We start from the raw sequence: 17,562 nt of genomic DNA, 5'->3' as shown, positions 1-17,562 counted from the left end.
TCTCCGTACTCCTAACAACAAAATTATTATATTTAAATTTACCTGTGTACGTTAATTTATTTTACGCCATTTTGTCCAAGGTTATAGTTGTCTTTTTGACATTATGTCATAGATCAAATTATTCGTTCAGTGTATGTTTACTTGTTTTTGTTATTATGTCTTTTTGATTAAGTTAAGTCATTTTAATTGATATTTTATAGTGTGTCTTTCTATGTTGTAATGTTACACTACTATTTCAGGTTGGGGTGGAGGTTGGCGCCTGTTAAAACGTATAAACCCTTCACTTGTTTGCACCTGTCCTAAGTCAGGAACCTGCTTCAGTGGTTATCGTTTGTTGATGTGGTTCTTGAGTGTGTCTCGTTTCTCATTTTTTATATAGATTAGACCTATGGTTTTCCTGTTTGAATTGTTTTTATACGACCGCAAAAAAAATTTTGTGGTCGTATATTGGTATGACGTTGTCGTTGTCGTCGTCGTCGTTGTCGTCGTCCGAAGACACATTGGTTTTCGCACTCTAACTTTAGTTTAAGTGAATGGATCTCTATGAAATTTTACCACAAGGTTCAATACCACAAAAGGAAGGTTGGGATTGTTTTTGGGGGTTATGGTACCAACAGTTAAGGAATTAGGGGCCAAAAAGGGGCCAAAAATAAGCATTTTTATACGACCGCAAAAATTGAAAATTTTTTGGTCGTATATTGGTATGACGTTGGCGTCGTCGTCGTCGTCGTCGTCGTCGTCTGGCGTCGTCCGGCGTCGTCCGAAGACACATTGGTTTTCGCACTCTAACTTTAGTTTAAGTGAATGGATCTCCTTGAAATTTTACCATAAGGTTCAATACCACGAAAGAAAGGTTGGGATTGATTTTGGGGGTTATGGTACCAACAGTTAAGGAATTAGGGGCCAAAAAGGGGCCAAAAATAAGCATTTTTGTAACTTCCAGACAATAACTTGTGTGTAAGTGTATGGATCTCTCTGACATTGTACCAAAAGGTTCCATATCACAAAGGGAAGGCTGTAATTGATTTTGGGGGTAATTGCCTCAAAATTTTAGGAATTAGGGGCCAAAAAAGGGGCAAAAAACAAGCATTTTTCTAGTTTCATGACAATAACTTGTGTGTAAGTGTTTGGATATTTCTGAAATTGTACTACAAGGTTCCATATCACAAAGGGAAAGCTGGAATTGAGTTTGGGGGTAATTGCCTGAAACGTTTAGGAATTGGGGGCCAAAAAGGGGCCAAAAATAAGCATTTTTCTAGTTTCCAGACAATAACTTGTGTTCAAGTGTATGGATCTCTCTGAAATTGTACTGCAAGGTACCATACCACAAAGGGAAGGCTGGGATTGAGTTTGGGGGTGATGAATCATAAGGGGTTCAAAAAATTTGGGGGGGGGGGATTTTTTTTTTTTTTCTTTCTTTTTTTTTCTTTTTTTCCTTTTTTTTTTTCTTTTAAAATTTTCCATTTTAAGTTGGTTATTTCTGATTAATATTTAAAAGCAAATAATAATGATATGGTAGGAGATACACACCAAACAGGATGTGTAAATTATTATATAATAAGTATTGTGCAATAGCAAGAAATTTTCAATTGCACAGTATTGCACAATTGCAAGAAATCTTCAATTGCACAGTATTGCGCAATAGCAAGAAATCTTCAATTGCACAGTATTGCGCAATAGCAAGAAATATCCAATAGCACAATATTGCGCAATAGCAAGAAATTGTCAATTGTACAGTATTGCACAATAGCAAGAAATATTCAATTGCACAGTATTGTGCAAAAGAAGATACTTCGTATAAATTGCTTATTTCTTGATCAATTTCAATGGGGTTTTATTCTTGAATTCTTGGGGTTCTTTAATATGCTGAATCTAACCGTGTATTAAGTTTTTGGATTTTGGGCCCCGTTTTTAAATTGGTCCACATTGAGGTCCAAAGGGTCCAAAATTTAACTTTGTTTGATTTCATCAAAAATTGAATTATTGGGGTTCTTTGATATGCCGAATCTAACCGTGTATTTAGATTCTTAATTTTTGGTTCCGTTTTCAAATTGGTCTACATTAAGGTCAAAAGGGTCCAAAATTAAACTTAGTTTGATTTTAACAAAAATTGAATTTTTAGGGTTCTTTGATATGCTGAATCTAAACATGTATTTAGATTTTTGATTATGGGCCCAGTTTTCAAGTTGGTCCAAATCGGGGTCCAAAATTAAACTTTGTTTGATTTCAACAAAAATTGAATATATGGGGTTCTTTGATATGCTGAATCTAACCATGTATTTAGATTTTTATTTTTGGGCCCCGTTATCAACTTTGTCCACATTGAGGTCAAAAGGGTCCAAAATTAAACTTTGTTTGATTTCATTAAAAATTGAATATATGGGGTTCTTTGATATGCTGAATCTAAACATGTATTTAGATTTTAGATTTTTGGCCCAGTTTTCAAGTTGGTCCAAATTGGGGTCCAAAATTAAACTTTGTTTGATTTCAACAAAAATTGAATATATGGGGTTCTTTGATATGCTGAATCTAACCATGTATTTAGATTTTTGATTTTTGGGCCCCGTTATCAACTTTGTCCACATTGACGTCAAAAGGGTCCAAAATTAAACTTTGTTTGATTTCATCAAAAATTGAATTCTTGGGGTTCTTTGATATGCTGAATCTAACCATGTATTTAGATTTTTTATTTGTGGACCCGCTATCAAATTGGTTCATATTGAGGTCAAAAGGGTCCAAAATTAAACTTTGTTTGATTTCATCAAAAATTGAATTATTGGGGTTCTTTGATATGCCAAATCTAACCGTGTATTTAGATTTTTAATTTTGGGTCCCATTTTTAAATTGGTCTACATTAAGGTCCAAAGGGTCCAAAATTAAACTTAGTTTGATTTTAACAAAAATTGAATTCTTGGGGTTCTTTGATATGCTGAATCTAAACATGTGTTTAGAATTTTGATTATGGGCCCAGTTTTCAAGTTTGTCCAAGTTGGGGTCCAAAATTAAACTTTGTTTGATTTCAACAAAAATTGAATATATGGGGTTCTTTGATATGCTGAATCTAAACATGTATTTAGATTTTAGATTTTTGGCCCAGTTTTCAAGTTGGTCCAAATTGGGGTCCAAAATTAAACTTTGTTTGATTTCAACAAAAATTGAATATATGGGGTTCTTTGATATGCTGAATCTTACCATGTATTTAGATTTTTTATTTGTGGACCCGCTATCAAATTGGTTCATATTGAGGTCAAAAGGGTCCAAAATTAAACTTTGTTTGATTTCATCAAAAATTTAATTATTGGGGTTCTTTGATATGCTGAATCTAAACATGTGTTTAGATTTTTGATTATGGGACCAGTTTTCAAGTTGTTTCAAGTTGGGGTCCAAAATTAAACCTCGTTTGATTTCAACAAAAATTGAATATATGGGGTTCTTTGATATGCTGAATCTAAACATGTATTTAGATTTTAGATTTTTGGCCCAGTTTTCAAGTTGGTCCAAATTGGGGTCCAAAATTAAACTTTGTTTGATTTCAACAAAAATTGAATATATGGGGTTATTTGATATGCTGAATCTTACCATGTATTTAGATTTTTAATTTTGTAGGCCCGCTATCAAATTGGTTCATATTGTGGTCAAAAGGGTCCAAAATTAAACTTTGTTTGATTTCATCAAAAATTGAATTATTGGGGTTCTTTGATATGCCAAATCTAACCGTGTTTTTAGATTTTTAATTTTGGGTCCCGTTTTTTAAATTGGTCTACATTAAGGTCCAAAGGGTCCAAAATTAAACTTAGTTTGATTTTAACAAAAATTGAATTCTTGGGGTACTTTGATATGCTGAATCTAAACATATGTTTAGATTTTTGATTATGGGACCAGTTTTCAAGTTTGTCCAAGTTGGGGTCCAAAATTAAACTTTGTTTGATTTCAACAAAAATTGAATATATGGGGTTCTTTGATATGCTGAATCTAACCATGTATTTTGATTTTGGACATTGGACCATAATAGGTAAATTAAAAAAATTGAAGTTCTTAGACCACATTCTTTCTGTGTCAGAAACCTATGCTGTGTCAAATATTTAATCACAATCCAAATTCAGAGCTGTATCAAGCTTGAATGTTGTGTCCATACTTGCCCCAACTGTTCAGGGTTTGACCTCTGCGGTCGTATCAAGCTGCGCCCAGCGAAGCATTTTATTGTAACTTACAGGCATAACTTGTGTGTTAGTGTATGGATCTCTCTGAAATTGTTCTGCAAGGTTCCATATCACAAAAGGAATGCTGGGATTGATTTTGGGGGTAATTGTCTCAAAATTTTAGGAAGAAGGGGCAAAAAAAGGGGCAAAAAACAAGCATTTTTCTAGTTTCATGACAAAAACTTGTGTACATGTAAGTGTATGGATCTTTCTGAAATTTTACTACAAGGTTTCATATCACAAAGGGAAAGCTGGAATTGAGTTTGGGGGTAATTGCCCAAAACGTTTAGGAATAAGGGACCAAAAGGGGGCCAAAAATAAGCATTTTTCTACTTTCCAGACAATAACTTGTGTTCAAGTGTATGGATCTCTCTGAAATTGTTCTGCAAGGTTCCATACCTCTAAAGGAAAGGCTGGGATTGATTTTGGGGGTAATTGTTTCAAATTTTTTTAGGAATTAGGTACAAAAAAACAAGCATTTTTCTAGTTTCCAGACAATAACTTGTGTGTAAGTGTATGGATTTTTCTGAAATTGTACTACAAGGTTCCATATCACAAAGGGAAAGCTGGAATTGAGTTTGGGGGTAATTGCCCAAAACGTTTAGGGAAAAGGGGCCAAAAGGGGGCCAAAAATAAGCATTTTTCTAGTTTCCAGACAATAACTTGTGTTCAAGTGTATGGATCTCTCTGAAATTATACTGCAAGGTACCATACCACAAAGGGTAGGCTGGGATTGATTTTGGGGGTAATTGCCTCAAAATTTTAGGAATAAGGGGCCAAAAAGGGACAAAAAAACAAGCATTTTTCTAGTTTCAGGACAATAACTTGTGTGTAAGTGTATGGATCTTTATGAAATTGTACAACAAGGTTCCATATCACAAAGGAAAAGCTGTGTTTGAGTTTGGGGGTAATTGTCCTAAACGTTTATGAATTTGGGGCCAAAAAGGGTAAAAAAAACAAGCATTTTTCTAGTTTCCAGACAATAACTTGTGTTCAAGTATACGGATTTCTCTGAAATTGTACTGCAAGGCACCATACATTGTAACACAAAGGGAAGGCTGGGATTGAGTTTGGGGGTGATGAATCATAAGGGGGTTCAAAAATTTGAGGGGGGATTTTTTCCTTTTTTTTCTTTAAAAGAAAATTTTCCATTTTAAATTGGTTATTTCTGATTTATATATAAAAGCAAATAATAATGATATGGTTTGAATAGGTAAATTAAAAAAAATTTAAGTTCTTAGACCACATTCATTCTGTGTCAGAAACCTATGCTGTGTCAAATATTTAATCACAATCCAAATTCAGTGCCGTATCAAGCTTGAATGTTGTGTCCATACTTGCCCCAACAGTTCAGGGTTCGACCTCTGCGGTCGTATCAAGCTGCGCCCAGCGGAGCATTTTATTACACTTGTCATTTTGGGGCCCTTTATAGCTTGTTGTTCGGTGTGAGCCAATGCTCCGTGTTGAAGGCCGTACTTTGACCTATAATTGTTTACTTTTTACACATTGTGACTTGGATGGAGAGTTGTCTCATTGGAACTCATACCACATCTTCTTATTTCTATGTAAGTTTAAAGACATGTCCTCTGAATTTTACAAATAAAAAAAAATATATTTGAAGTCCCATTTTTTTAACATACCTATCTTGAAGTACTTTCTTATTGTCCCCTGCGCAACGCGTTGCGGGGGACATATAAATACCGGGCGTCCGTCTGTCCGTCCGTCCTTCCGGTCTTGTTAGTGCTCTCACATGTACAATTCTTTGAAGATTTTTATAAACTAATATCATAGGTTTATATCAGCAATGTCTCGGACGAGTTCGAAAATCAGTAACGATCAATGATTTTGAAAAGAGTTATGCCCCTTAGAAACATTAATTATATGGGAAATTGCATCTTTAGCGCTCTCGTGTGTACAATTCTTGCCAGATTTTTATGAAACTTATATTGTAGGTTTATATAAGCAATGTCTCGGACGAGTTCGAAAATCAGTGCCGATCAATTATTTTCAAAAGAGTTATGCCCTTATAAAATTAATTATATGGAAAATTGCATTTTTAGCGCTCTCATGTGTACAATTCTTGCCAGATTTTTATTAAACTTATAGTGTAGGTTTATATCAGCAATGTCTCCGACGAGATCGAAAATAAGTGCCGATCAATTATTTTTAAAAGAGTTATGCCCCTTAGAAAAATTAATTATATGGAAAATTGCATCTTTAGCGCTCTCATGTGTACAATTCTTGCCAGATTTTTATCAAACTTATATCGTAGGTTTATATCAGCAATGCCTTTGACGAGATCGAAAATAATTGCCAATCAATTATTTTAAGAGTTATGCCCTTGGAAACATTAATTATATGGAAAATTGCATCGTTAGTGCTCTCATGTGTACAATTCTTGCCAGATTTTTATGAAATTTATATTGTAGGTTTATATCAGCGATGTCTTAAACGAGTTGGAAAATCTGTGCTGATCAAATTTTTTATAAAGAGTTATGCCCTTGGAAATATTAATTATATGGAAAATTGCCTTGTGAGTGCTCTCATGTGTACAATTCTTACCATGTTTTTTATGAAATTTATAGCATAGGTTTATATCATCAATGGCTTTGGATGAGTTCAAAAATTGCATCGTTAGCACTCTCATATGTACAATTCTTGCCAGAATTTTATGAAATTTATAGCATAGGTTTATATCAGTAATGTCTTTGACACTTTCGAAAATAAGTGCTGGTCAAAAATTTTTAATGAGTTATGCCCTTTGGAAATATTAATTATATTGCAAATCTCATTTTCATTGTTCACATATTAAGTTTTCGTCTGTATCTCAGATACTTGTACTTAACTATAAGCAATAGGTCAACTGCATTTGGTGTATAGGTTGCACTTCTGTAAATATAGACAATACAATTACCCATAGGAACTCCCGTTGCGGCTAAAGCTGTGCCACTTTTACTATGAAGTTTCGTAAAAAATTATATCCTAGAACGGAAAGTTGATATGCACCAATTTTTTATTCAAAGGTCAAAACATAGGGCTTTACGGCATATTTTTACTATTTATATGCCCCGAACTTCTAAGAGTTTTAACTTATACTAAAATTCTGTACTATCCCTACCTCCACTTTGGGTGTCCCTCAGAATTTTAGATACTATGAGATTTAGTAGTAAATCAATTTTATTTGGTGTTAGGAATCATTGTAAGGTGTGCATGTCTGTCTGGCACGGTAAATATGTCCTTGACCTCATTTTCATGGTTCATTTGGTCAATATTAAGTTGTCTTGTTATTTCCGCTTCTCAGATACTATAAAACAATAGGTAACTATACTTAGTGTATGGAATGATTGTAATGAGTAATTAAGGTCTGGCAGTTTTTGTATGACTTTGCCCTCATTTTGATCATTTTAAAGTTTTAAGTAATACCTACAGTTTAACCTTGATCTTAACAGGTGTAGCAGATTGGTGTTGTGGTCTCCCTTGAAAAGTCTCATTATTTACATTTTACTGATATTTATCTGATTTAATGTTTAATCATTACAAGTTATTCATATTTATTTTCTATGACATTTGCATTTTGAGTGCATGTTTATTTTTGCAAATAGATAGATTTGATCGACATTTAAATTTGCAGACTTTATCTATGAAATTTATCGTTTGTCTTAGGGGGGATGAATGTGGCAGACAGGATTATTATGTAATTGTTATTTCCCTTGTTTTAACTATAAATTTCATATTTCTTTATTTAATGATTTACCTGATGCTTATTCAGTACATATTTGTTAAATTGAATAGATATTGATATTTTGAATTCATTGGTTAAAGATATTTATTTATATTCTAAAGTTTAGAATTTGCATTGTTGCAAATCATTTATAACCTTCTTTGAAAAACTTATACATTTTATATAACTGGTTTGGAATTATTATATTGAATTGTCTGAGGACTAATGTTCAATCCAACCTAGGAAAGCTGTGCTTTTCCAAACCTCCCTTTAAGGTTAGTGCATCTGCCATTTGCCTTCTTAATACGGGTAATTATTAAAGTCACTGAATGCTCCATTTCTAAACTTTTGGATTTCATAATAAAAGTTGTACTTATTGAATACATTATATGTTGTTTTCACTGTTTTTGGTTTTCATTTACTTAGATATTTAGATAGCGCTTTTACATTTGGCATCCATCATCTCCGTTAAATCAGTTCACAAACTAGAACAAGCTGTGGTCCGCATCCCCGAATCTCCAGCAGAATTGCTCCTGCTACACAGGGTTTGAATATAAATTCAATCATGATAAGTAAAGCAGACGAGACATTTCAGCGTGTACACTCTTGTTTTCATCTTGCTGCATCATTTATGTTAGTTATTTTAGTTTTTAACTCACATAAGTCCAAAAGTTTGAATTTTTGGTGGCGTCACTTTTAACCATTCTTGAGTTATGCCCCTTTATAAATGGAAAAATTGCTCAATTTTTAGTTTCCGTTCTCTAACTTTAGTTTGCCTCAAACAAATGTTATGAAACTTATACACAATGCTTATTAGTCCCCTACCGACAAAGTCGAAGGGGACTTTAGGTTTGCACTCTGTCCGTCTGTCCGTCTGTCCGTCCGTCCGTCTGTCCATCCGTCAGTCCGGCAAATCAGTTTTCCACACCCTTTTTCTTCGTTCTTGAAGATATTGATTTGATTGATTGATTGTTGGTTGCTTTGATATTTGGTATATAGTTTTGCCATGACAAGTTATTGATCAAGTTCGAATTTTGTTCCGGTCTGATGATTTAGTCCAGAGTTATGGACCATATCTAATGTTAGAGTACTATGTTAAACCATATTTCTGTACAAAGGGAGATAACTCATTTTTTAAAAGACATTCTTTGGTAAATTATTTGAATAATTTTTTGGCAGATTTGTTTGTTATTTTGTATAAACTAATTTTCTGAATGCTATATATATATATATATATATATATATATATATATATATATATATATATATATATATATATATATATATATATAAAATTATGAAGTGAAATCCTTTAATAAGATAATAATCTATTTTTATTAATGGTATATATTACATTACATTGTGTAGATAAAAATTGTTGACATTTTATAGATAAGTTACAAATCTATATTAGTTTGTGACAAATAAAAGACAAAATATTTGGAACTATTAATTATATTTGATTATAATTTGAAAATAGATATACACTGTATTACATCATATCTAATTTTAGAGAACTATTAATCATATCTAATGTTAACATGTTTTCCACACTTTTTATACGACCGCAAAAAAATTTTTGTGGTCGTATATTGGTGTATTGGTATGACGTTGGCGTCGTCGTTGTCGTTGTCGTCGTCGTCCGGCGTCGTCCAAAGACACATTGGTTTTCGCACTCTAACTTTAGTTTAAGAGAATGGATCTCTATGAAATTTTACCACAAGGTTCAATACCACAAAAGGAAGGTTGGGATTGATTTTGGGGGTTATGGTACCAACATTAAAGGAATTAGGGGCCAAAAATAAGCATTTTTGTAACTTCCAGACATAACTTGTGTGTTAGTGTATGGATCTTTCTGACATTGTACCACAAGGTTCCATATCACAAAAGGAATGCTGGGATTGATTTTGGGGGTAATTGTCTAAAAATTTTAGGAATTAGGGGCAAAAAAAGGGGCAAAAAACAAGCATTTTTCTAGTTTCATGACAATAACTTGTGTGTAAGTGTATGGATCTTTCTGAAATTGTACTACAAGGTTCCATATCACAAAGGGAAAGCTGGAATTGAGTTTGGGGGTAATTGCCGAAACGTTTAGGAATTGGGGGCCAAAAAGGGGCCAAAAATAAGCATTTTTATACGACCGCAAAAATTGAAAATTTTTTGGTCGTATATTGGTATGACGTTGTCGTCGTCGTCGTCGTCGTCGTCGTCGTCGTCGTCGTCGTCGTCGTCGTCTGGCGTCGTCCGGCGTCGTCCGAAGACACATTGGTTTTCGCACTCTAACTTTAGTTTAAGTGAATAGATATCCATGAAATTTTACCATAAGGTTCAATACCACGAAAGGAAGGTGGGGATTGATTTTGGGGGTTATGGTACCAACAGTTAAGGAATTAGGGGCCAAAAAGGGGCCAAAAATAAGCATTTTTGTAACTTCCAGACAATAACTTGTGTGTAAGTGTATGGATCTCTCTGACATTGTACCACAAGGTTCCATATCACAAAGGGAAGGCTGTAATTGATTTTGGGGGTAATTGCCTTAAAATTTTAGGAATTAGGGGCCAAAAAAGGGGCAAAAAACAAGCATTTTTCTAGTTTCATGACAATAACTTGTGTGTAAGTGTTTGGATATTTCTGAAATTGTACTACAAGGTTCCATATCACAAAGGGAAAGCTGGAATTGAGTTTGGGGGTAATTGCCCGAAACGTTTAGGAATTGGGGGCCAAAAAGGGGCCAAAAATAAGCATTTTTCTAGTTTCCAGACAATAACTTGTGTTCAAGTGTATGGATCTCTCTGAAATTGTACTGCAAGGTACCATACCACAAAGGGAAGGCTGGGATTGAGTTTGGGGGTGATGAATCATAAGGGGGTTCAAAAAATTTGGGGGGGGGATTTTTTTTTTTCTTTTTTTTTCCTTTTTTCCTTTTTTTTTTCTTTTAAAATTTTCCATTTTAAGTTGGTTATTTCTGATTAATATTTAAAAGCAAATAATAATGATATGGTAGGAGATACACACCAAACAGGATGTGTAAATTATTATATAATAAGTATTGTGCAATAGCAAGAAATTTTCAATTGCACAGTATTGCACAATTGCAAGAAATCTTCAATTGCACAGTATTGCGCAATAGCAAGAAATCTTCAATTGCACAGTATTGCGCAATAGCAAGAAATATCCAATAGCACAATATTGCGCAATAGCAAGAAATTGTCAATTGTACAGTATTGCACAATAGCAAGAAATATTCAATTGCACAGTATTGTGCAAAAGAAGATACTTCGTATAAATTGCTTATTTCTTGATCAATTTCAATGGGGTTTTATTCTTGAATTCTTGGGGTTCTTTAATATGCTGAATCTAACCGTGTATTAAGTTTTTGGATTTTGGGCCCCGTTTTTAAATTGGTCCACATTGAGGTCCAAAGGGTCCAAAATTTAACTTTGTTTGATTTCATCAAAAATTGAATTATTGGGTTTCTTTGATATGCCGAATCTAACCGTGTATTTAGATTCTTAATTTTTGGTTCCGTTTTCAAATTGGTCTACATTAAGGTCTAAAGGGTCCAAAATTAAACTTAGTTTGATTTTAACAAAAATTGAATTTTTAGGGTACTTTGATATGCTGAATCTAAACATGTATTTAGATTTTTGATTATGGGACCAGTTTTCAAGTTGGTCCAAATCGGGGTCCAAAATTAAACTTTGTTTGATTTCAACAAAAATTGAATATCTGGGGTTCTTTGATATGCTGAATCTAACCATGTATTTAGATTTTTGATTTTTGGGCCCCGTTATCAACTTTGTCCACATTGAGGTCAAAAGGGTCCAAAATTAAACTTTGTTTGATTTCATCAAAAATTGAATTCTTGGGGTTCTTTGATATGCTGAATCTAACCATGTATTCAGATTTTTTATTTGTGGACCCGCTATCAAATTGGTTCATATTGAGGTCAAAAGGGTCCAAAATTAAACTTTGTTTGATTTCATCAAAAATTGAATTATTGGGGTTCTTTGATATGCCAAATCTAACCGTGTATTTAGATTTTTAATTTTGGGTCCCGTTTTTAAATTGGTCTACATTAAGGTCCAAAGAAACCAAAATTAAACTTAGTTTGATTTTAACAAAAATTGAATTCTTGGGGTTCTTTGATATGCTGAATCTAAACATGTGTTTAGATTTTTGATTATGGGCCCAGTTTTCAAGTTGGTCCAAGTTGGGGTCCAAAATTAAACTTTGTTTGATTTCAACAAAAATTGAATATATGGGGTTCTTTGATATGCTGAATCTAAACATGTATTTAGATTTTAGATTTTTGGCCCAGTTTTCAAGTTGGTCCAAATTGGGGTCCAAAATTAAACTTTGTTTGATTTCAACAAAAATTGAATATATGGGGTTCTTTGATATGCTGAATCTTACCATGTATTTAGATTTTTTATTTGTGGGCCCGCTATCAAATTGGTTCATATTGAGGTCAAAAGGGTCCAAAATTAAACTTTGTTTGATTTCATCAAAAATTTAATTATTGGGGTTCTTTGATATGCCAAATCTAACCGTGTATTTAGATTTTTAATTTTGGGTCCCGTTTTTTAAATTGGTCTACATTAAGGTCCAAAGGGTCCAAAATTAAACTTAGTTTGATTTTAACAAAAATTGAATTTTGGGGTTCTTTGATATGCTGAATCTAAACATGTGTTTAGATTTTTGATTATGGGACCAGTTTTCAAGTTGGTCCAAGTTGGGGTCCAAAATTAAACTTTGTTTGATTTCAACAAAAATTGAATATGTGGGGTTCTTTGATATGCTGAATCTAAACATGTATTTAGATTTTAGATTTTTGGCCCAGTTTTCAAGTTGGTCCTAATTGGGGTCCAAAATTAGACTTTGTTTGATTTCAACAAAAATTGAATATATGGGGTTCTTTGATATGCTGAATCTTACCATGTATTTAGATTTTTTATTTTGTGGGCCTGCTATCAAATTGGTTCATATTGAGGTCAAAAGGGTCCAAAATTAAACTTTGTTTGATTTCATCAAAAATTGAATTATTGGGGTTCTTTGATATGCCAAATCTAACCGTGTTTTTAGATTTTTAATTTTGGGTCCCGTTTTTTAAATTGGTCTACATTAAGGTCCAAAGGGTCCAAAATTAAACTTAGTTTGATTTTAACAAAAATTGAATTCTTGGGGTACTTTGATATGCTGAATCTAAACATGTGTTTAGATTTTTGATTATGGGACCAGTTTTCAAGTTGGTCCAAGTTGGGGTCCAAAATTAAACTTTGTTTGATTTCAACAAAAATTGAATATAAGGGGTTCTTTGATATGCTGAATCTAACCATGTATTTTGATTTTGGACATTGGACCATAATAGGTAAATTAAAAAAATTGAAGTTCTTAGACCACATTCTTTCTGTGTCAGAAACCTATGCTGTGTCAAATATTTAATCACAATCCAAATTCAGAGCTGTATCAAGCTTGAATGTTGTGTCCATACTTGCCCCAACTGTTCAGGGTTCGACCTCTGCGGTCGTATCAAGCTGCGCCCAGCGAAGCATTTTATTCTAGTTTGCAGACAATAACTTGTGTTCAAGTGTATGGATCTCTCTGAAATTGTACTGCAAGGTACCATACCACAAAGGGAAGGCTGGGATTGATGATGGGGGTAATTGCCTCAATATTTTAGGAATTAGGGGCCAAAAAGGGGCAAAAAACAAGCATTTTTCTAGTTTCAGGACAATAACTTGTGTGTAAGTGTATGGATCTTTCTGAAATTGTACTACAAGGTTCCATATCACAAAGGGAAAGCTGGGTTTGAGTTTGGGGGTAATTGCCCTAAATGTTTAGGAATTGGGGGCCAAAAAGGGGCCAAAAAACACATTTTTCTAGTTTCCAGACAATAACTTGTGTTCAAGTGTATGGATCTCTCTGAAATTGTACTGCAAGGTACCATACCACAAAGGAAAGGCTGGGATTGAGTTTGGGGGTGATGAATCATAAGGGGGTTCAAAAAATTTGGGGGGGATTTTTTTTTTTTTTTCCTTTTTTTTTTCTTTTAAAATTTTCCATTTTAAGTTGGTTATTTCTGATTTATATTTAAAAGCAAATAATAATGATATGGTAGGAGATACACACCAAACAGGATGTGTAAATTATTATATAATAAGTATTGTGCAATAGCAATAAATTTTCAATTGCACAGTATTGCACAATAGCAAGAAATCATCAATTGCACAGTATTGCGCAATAGCATGAAATCTTCAATTGCACAGTATTGCACAATAGCAAGAAATATCCAATAGCACAATATTGCGCAATAGCAAGAAATTGTCAATTGTACAGTATTGCGCAATAGCAAGAAATATTTAATTGCACAGTATTGTGCAAAAGAAGATACTTCGTATAAATTGCTTATTTCTTGACCAATTTCAATGGGGTTTTATTCTTGAATTCTTGGGGTTCTTTAATATGCTGAATCTAACCGTGTATTTAGTTTTTGTATTTTGGGCCCCGTTTTAAAATTGGTCCACATTGAGGTCCAAAGGGTCCAAAATTAAACTTTGTTTGATTTCATCAAAAATTGAATTATTGGGGTTCTTTGATATGCCGAATCTAACCGTGTATTTAGATTCTTAATTTTTGGTTCTGTTTTCAAATTGGTCTACATTAAGGTCCAAAGGGTCCAAAATTAAACTTAGGGTTCTTTGATATGCTGAATCTAAACATGTATTTAGATTTTTGATTATGGGCCCAGTTTTCAAGTTGGTCCAAATCGGGGTCCAAAATTAAACTTTGTTTGATTTCAACAAAAATTGAACATACGGGGTTCTTTGATATGCTGAATCTAACCATGTATTTAGATTTTTGATTTTTGGGCCCTGTTATCAACTTTGTCCACATTGAGGTCAAAAGGGTCCAAAATTAAACTTTGTTTGATTTCATCAAAAATTGAATTCTTGGGGTTCTTTGATATGCTGAATCTAACCATGTATTTAGATTTTTGATTTTTGGGCCCTGTTATCAACTTTGTCCACATTGAGGTCAAAAGGGTCCAAAATTAAACTTTGTTTGAATTCATCAAAAATTGAATTCTTGGGGTTCTTTGATATGCTGAATCTAACCATGTATTTAGATTTTGGATATTGGACCATAATAGGTGAATGTCCAATTTAAAATTTTAAGTTCTTAGACCACATTAATTCTGTGTCAGAAACCTATGCTGTGTCAAATATTTAATCACAATCCAAATGCAAAGCTGTATCAAGCTTGAATGTTGTGTCCATACTTGCCCCAACTGTTCAGAGTTCGACCTCTGCGGTCGTATCAAGCTGCGCCCTGCGGAGCATTTTATTTTCATCATGCTTGAAGATATTGATTGATAATTGGTATATAGTTTTATCATGTCAAGTTATACAAATCAAGTTCGAAATTTTGTTTCGGTCTGATAATTTTGTGCAGAGTTATGGTCCTTGGACTTGAAAAATTCATTCATTTAATCAGTTTTCCACCCTGTTTTTAGTCATGCTTGAAGATATTGACTTGATATTTTCTTTTTGTTTACACCATGACAAGTTATAGAACAAGTTAGCTTTTTGTTCCAGTATAATGAATTTTTACCCGGTAGGGGACTATGTATTGCCATGCAATACTATCAGAATGCTAGTTACTACATGATACAGATCAAGTTTGAATTTTGGTGGTGTCACTTTAACAGTTCCAGAGTTATGCCCCTTTACAAATGGAAAAATGCTGAATTTTTCGTTTCCGTTCTCCAACTTAAGTTTGCCTCAACCAAATGTTATGAAACTTATACTATTACCACAAAATTCAGATCAAGTACAAATTTGGGTAGCGTCACTTTTACCGTTCTTCAGTTATGTCCCTTTATAACTTTATATGATATGCAAGCGGGGGCATCATCTGTGTCCCGTGGACACATTCCCCATTTATCTCTTATGAAACTACCGAACCAAACATAGGATGACTTTAAAAGGCGTTATGATCCTTAAATGACGATGAGTTTGTCACTTATCTCAAGAAGTATAAAATAGAGATAAAAATTGAAAACAGCAAAAATGATCAGCAATACAAGATATACAAAAAGCCAATATGAGTTAACCATTTATAGTTATAGTCTTTATAGAAGTTGTTGCCCCTAATAATTTTTATTATTTTGCAAATTATCTTGAAAACTATATTCGATAAGTAAAAAGTGTAAATAGCATAAATGATCAGTTCAACAACAGCTTCCAAATTGTCATTATGGCTGAAACCATTGGATGACTCTTGAGGGAGTTATTGCCCTTGAATGACGACTGTTGACTAGCATTTGTGTTTTTATATAAAAGTTAAGTGTAAACTGCTCTCCAAAAATGATGGCAATACAAGATCTAGGAAAAGAAAATAACTGATTGCAATAAAGTTAAAAAATAATATCAGAATTACATATATATTTACCAGGTGAGCGATTCAGGTTCTTGTGAGCCTCTTGTTTTATTTATTTTAGTTTTGCATAATTTGTGTTTGACCTTGCAGTTGTATGTTGTACCATTTATTTCAAGTGTGTTTTACCTAAGTCAGTAAATAAGTTTTTTTGTACGCAAGTGCATTTAACTTTGCATGTTTTTTTTCATTGCATGATTTTACTGTGTTTTGTCTGAAGACAGATAAAAGTATGATTATTTTTACACGAAGCAAGTTTTAATTTTGTTCTGACTTGGTAATTTTTGGCATAGAACTAAAACAAGTTTTTATCTAAAATTTGAAATAGAAGGGGGAAATCTTAAGTCAGATTGTCACTTTGTTTCCAATAAAAAACAGGATTTTCTTTCTAGTTAAAGATAATTTAGATTTTCTATTGACCTTTAGGAAAGGAGAAAGCACACAAAATGCTTTTAGAAATAGAAATAAAATATATTTGGACAATATTATTCGTAAATATGTATATGCTGAAAGAAATAATTTTTATTTTCATTTTTTATACCCCCGCCGAGGCGGAGGGGGCATTAAGTTTTACCCTTGTCAGTCCGCCCGTACGTCCCAAAATTGGTTTCCGTTCTCTAACTTAAGTTTGCCTCAACCAAATGTTATCAAACTTATACACAATGTTTATTACCACAAAACACAGATCAAGTTTGATTTTTGTTGGCGTCACTTTAACCGTTCTAGAGTTATGCCCCTTTACAAATGAAAAAATTGCTAATTTTTTCATTTTTTTTCCAAAAATATCAATATCATTATTCAAGTAATTTTTAAAATTGGAGTTATCTTCCTTTGTCCATGATTATAGTTTAATCAACTACAATCAATGCTTTATACAATGCAATGTTTAATTTTGCCTTCCACAGATCAAGTTGAATTTGGGTAGTGTCACTTTTACCATTCTTGAGTTATGTCCCTTTATAAACATAAAAATTGCTGAATTTTTCATTTCCGTTCTCTAACTTTAGTTTGTCTCAACCAAATGTTATAAAACTTATACACAACCGTTTTAGAGTTATGTGTGTTTACAAATAGAAAAGTTGCTGAATTTTTCGTTTCTGTTCTCTACTTAAAAGAGGGACAAAAGATACCAGAGGGACAGTCAAACTCATAGATCTAAAACAAACTGACAACGCCATGGCCAAAAATAAAAAAACAAACAGA

General features: G+C 33.1%; 1 protein-coding gene and 1 long non-coding RNA gene across 2 annotated transcripts in view; both read left to right on the top strand.

The window, feature by feature from the left end:
* Positions 1-17,562, top strand: part of LOC127707035 (uncharacterized) — a 38,929-nt gene that overhangs the window by 15,651 nt on the left and 5,716 nt on the right. The window lies entirely within an intron of this gene.
* LOC127707283 (uncharacterized) lies at positions 223-16,046 on the top strand. Its single transcript, XR_007984745.1, has 3 exons — positions 223-3,246; positions 11,869-12,003; positions 13,050-16,046. It is a non-coding gene; the product is annotated as an uncharacterized LOC127707283 (long non-coding RNA).

This window comes from Mytilus californianus, unplaced genomic scaffold (genome assembly GCF_021869535.1).
Source record: "Mytilus californianus isolate M0D057914Y unplaced genomic scaffold, xbMytCali1.0.p SCAF_1, whole genome shotgun sequence".
In the NCBI taxonomy this organism is placed as follows: Eukaryota; Metazoa; Mollusca; class Bivalvia; order Mytilida; family Mytilidae; genus Mytilus; species Mytilus californianus.
The sequence above is the reverse complement of the archived record's forward strand: the minus strand, read 5'-3'. Positions and strand labels throughout refer to the sequence as shown.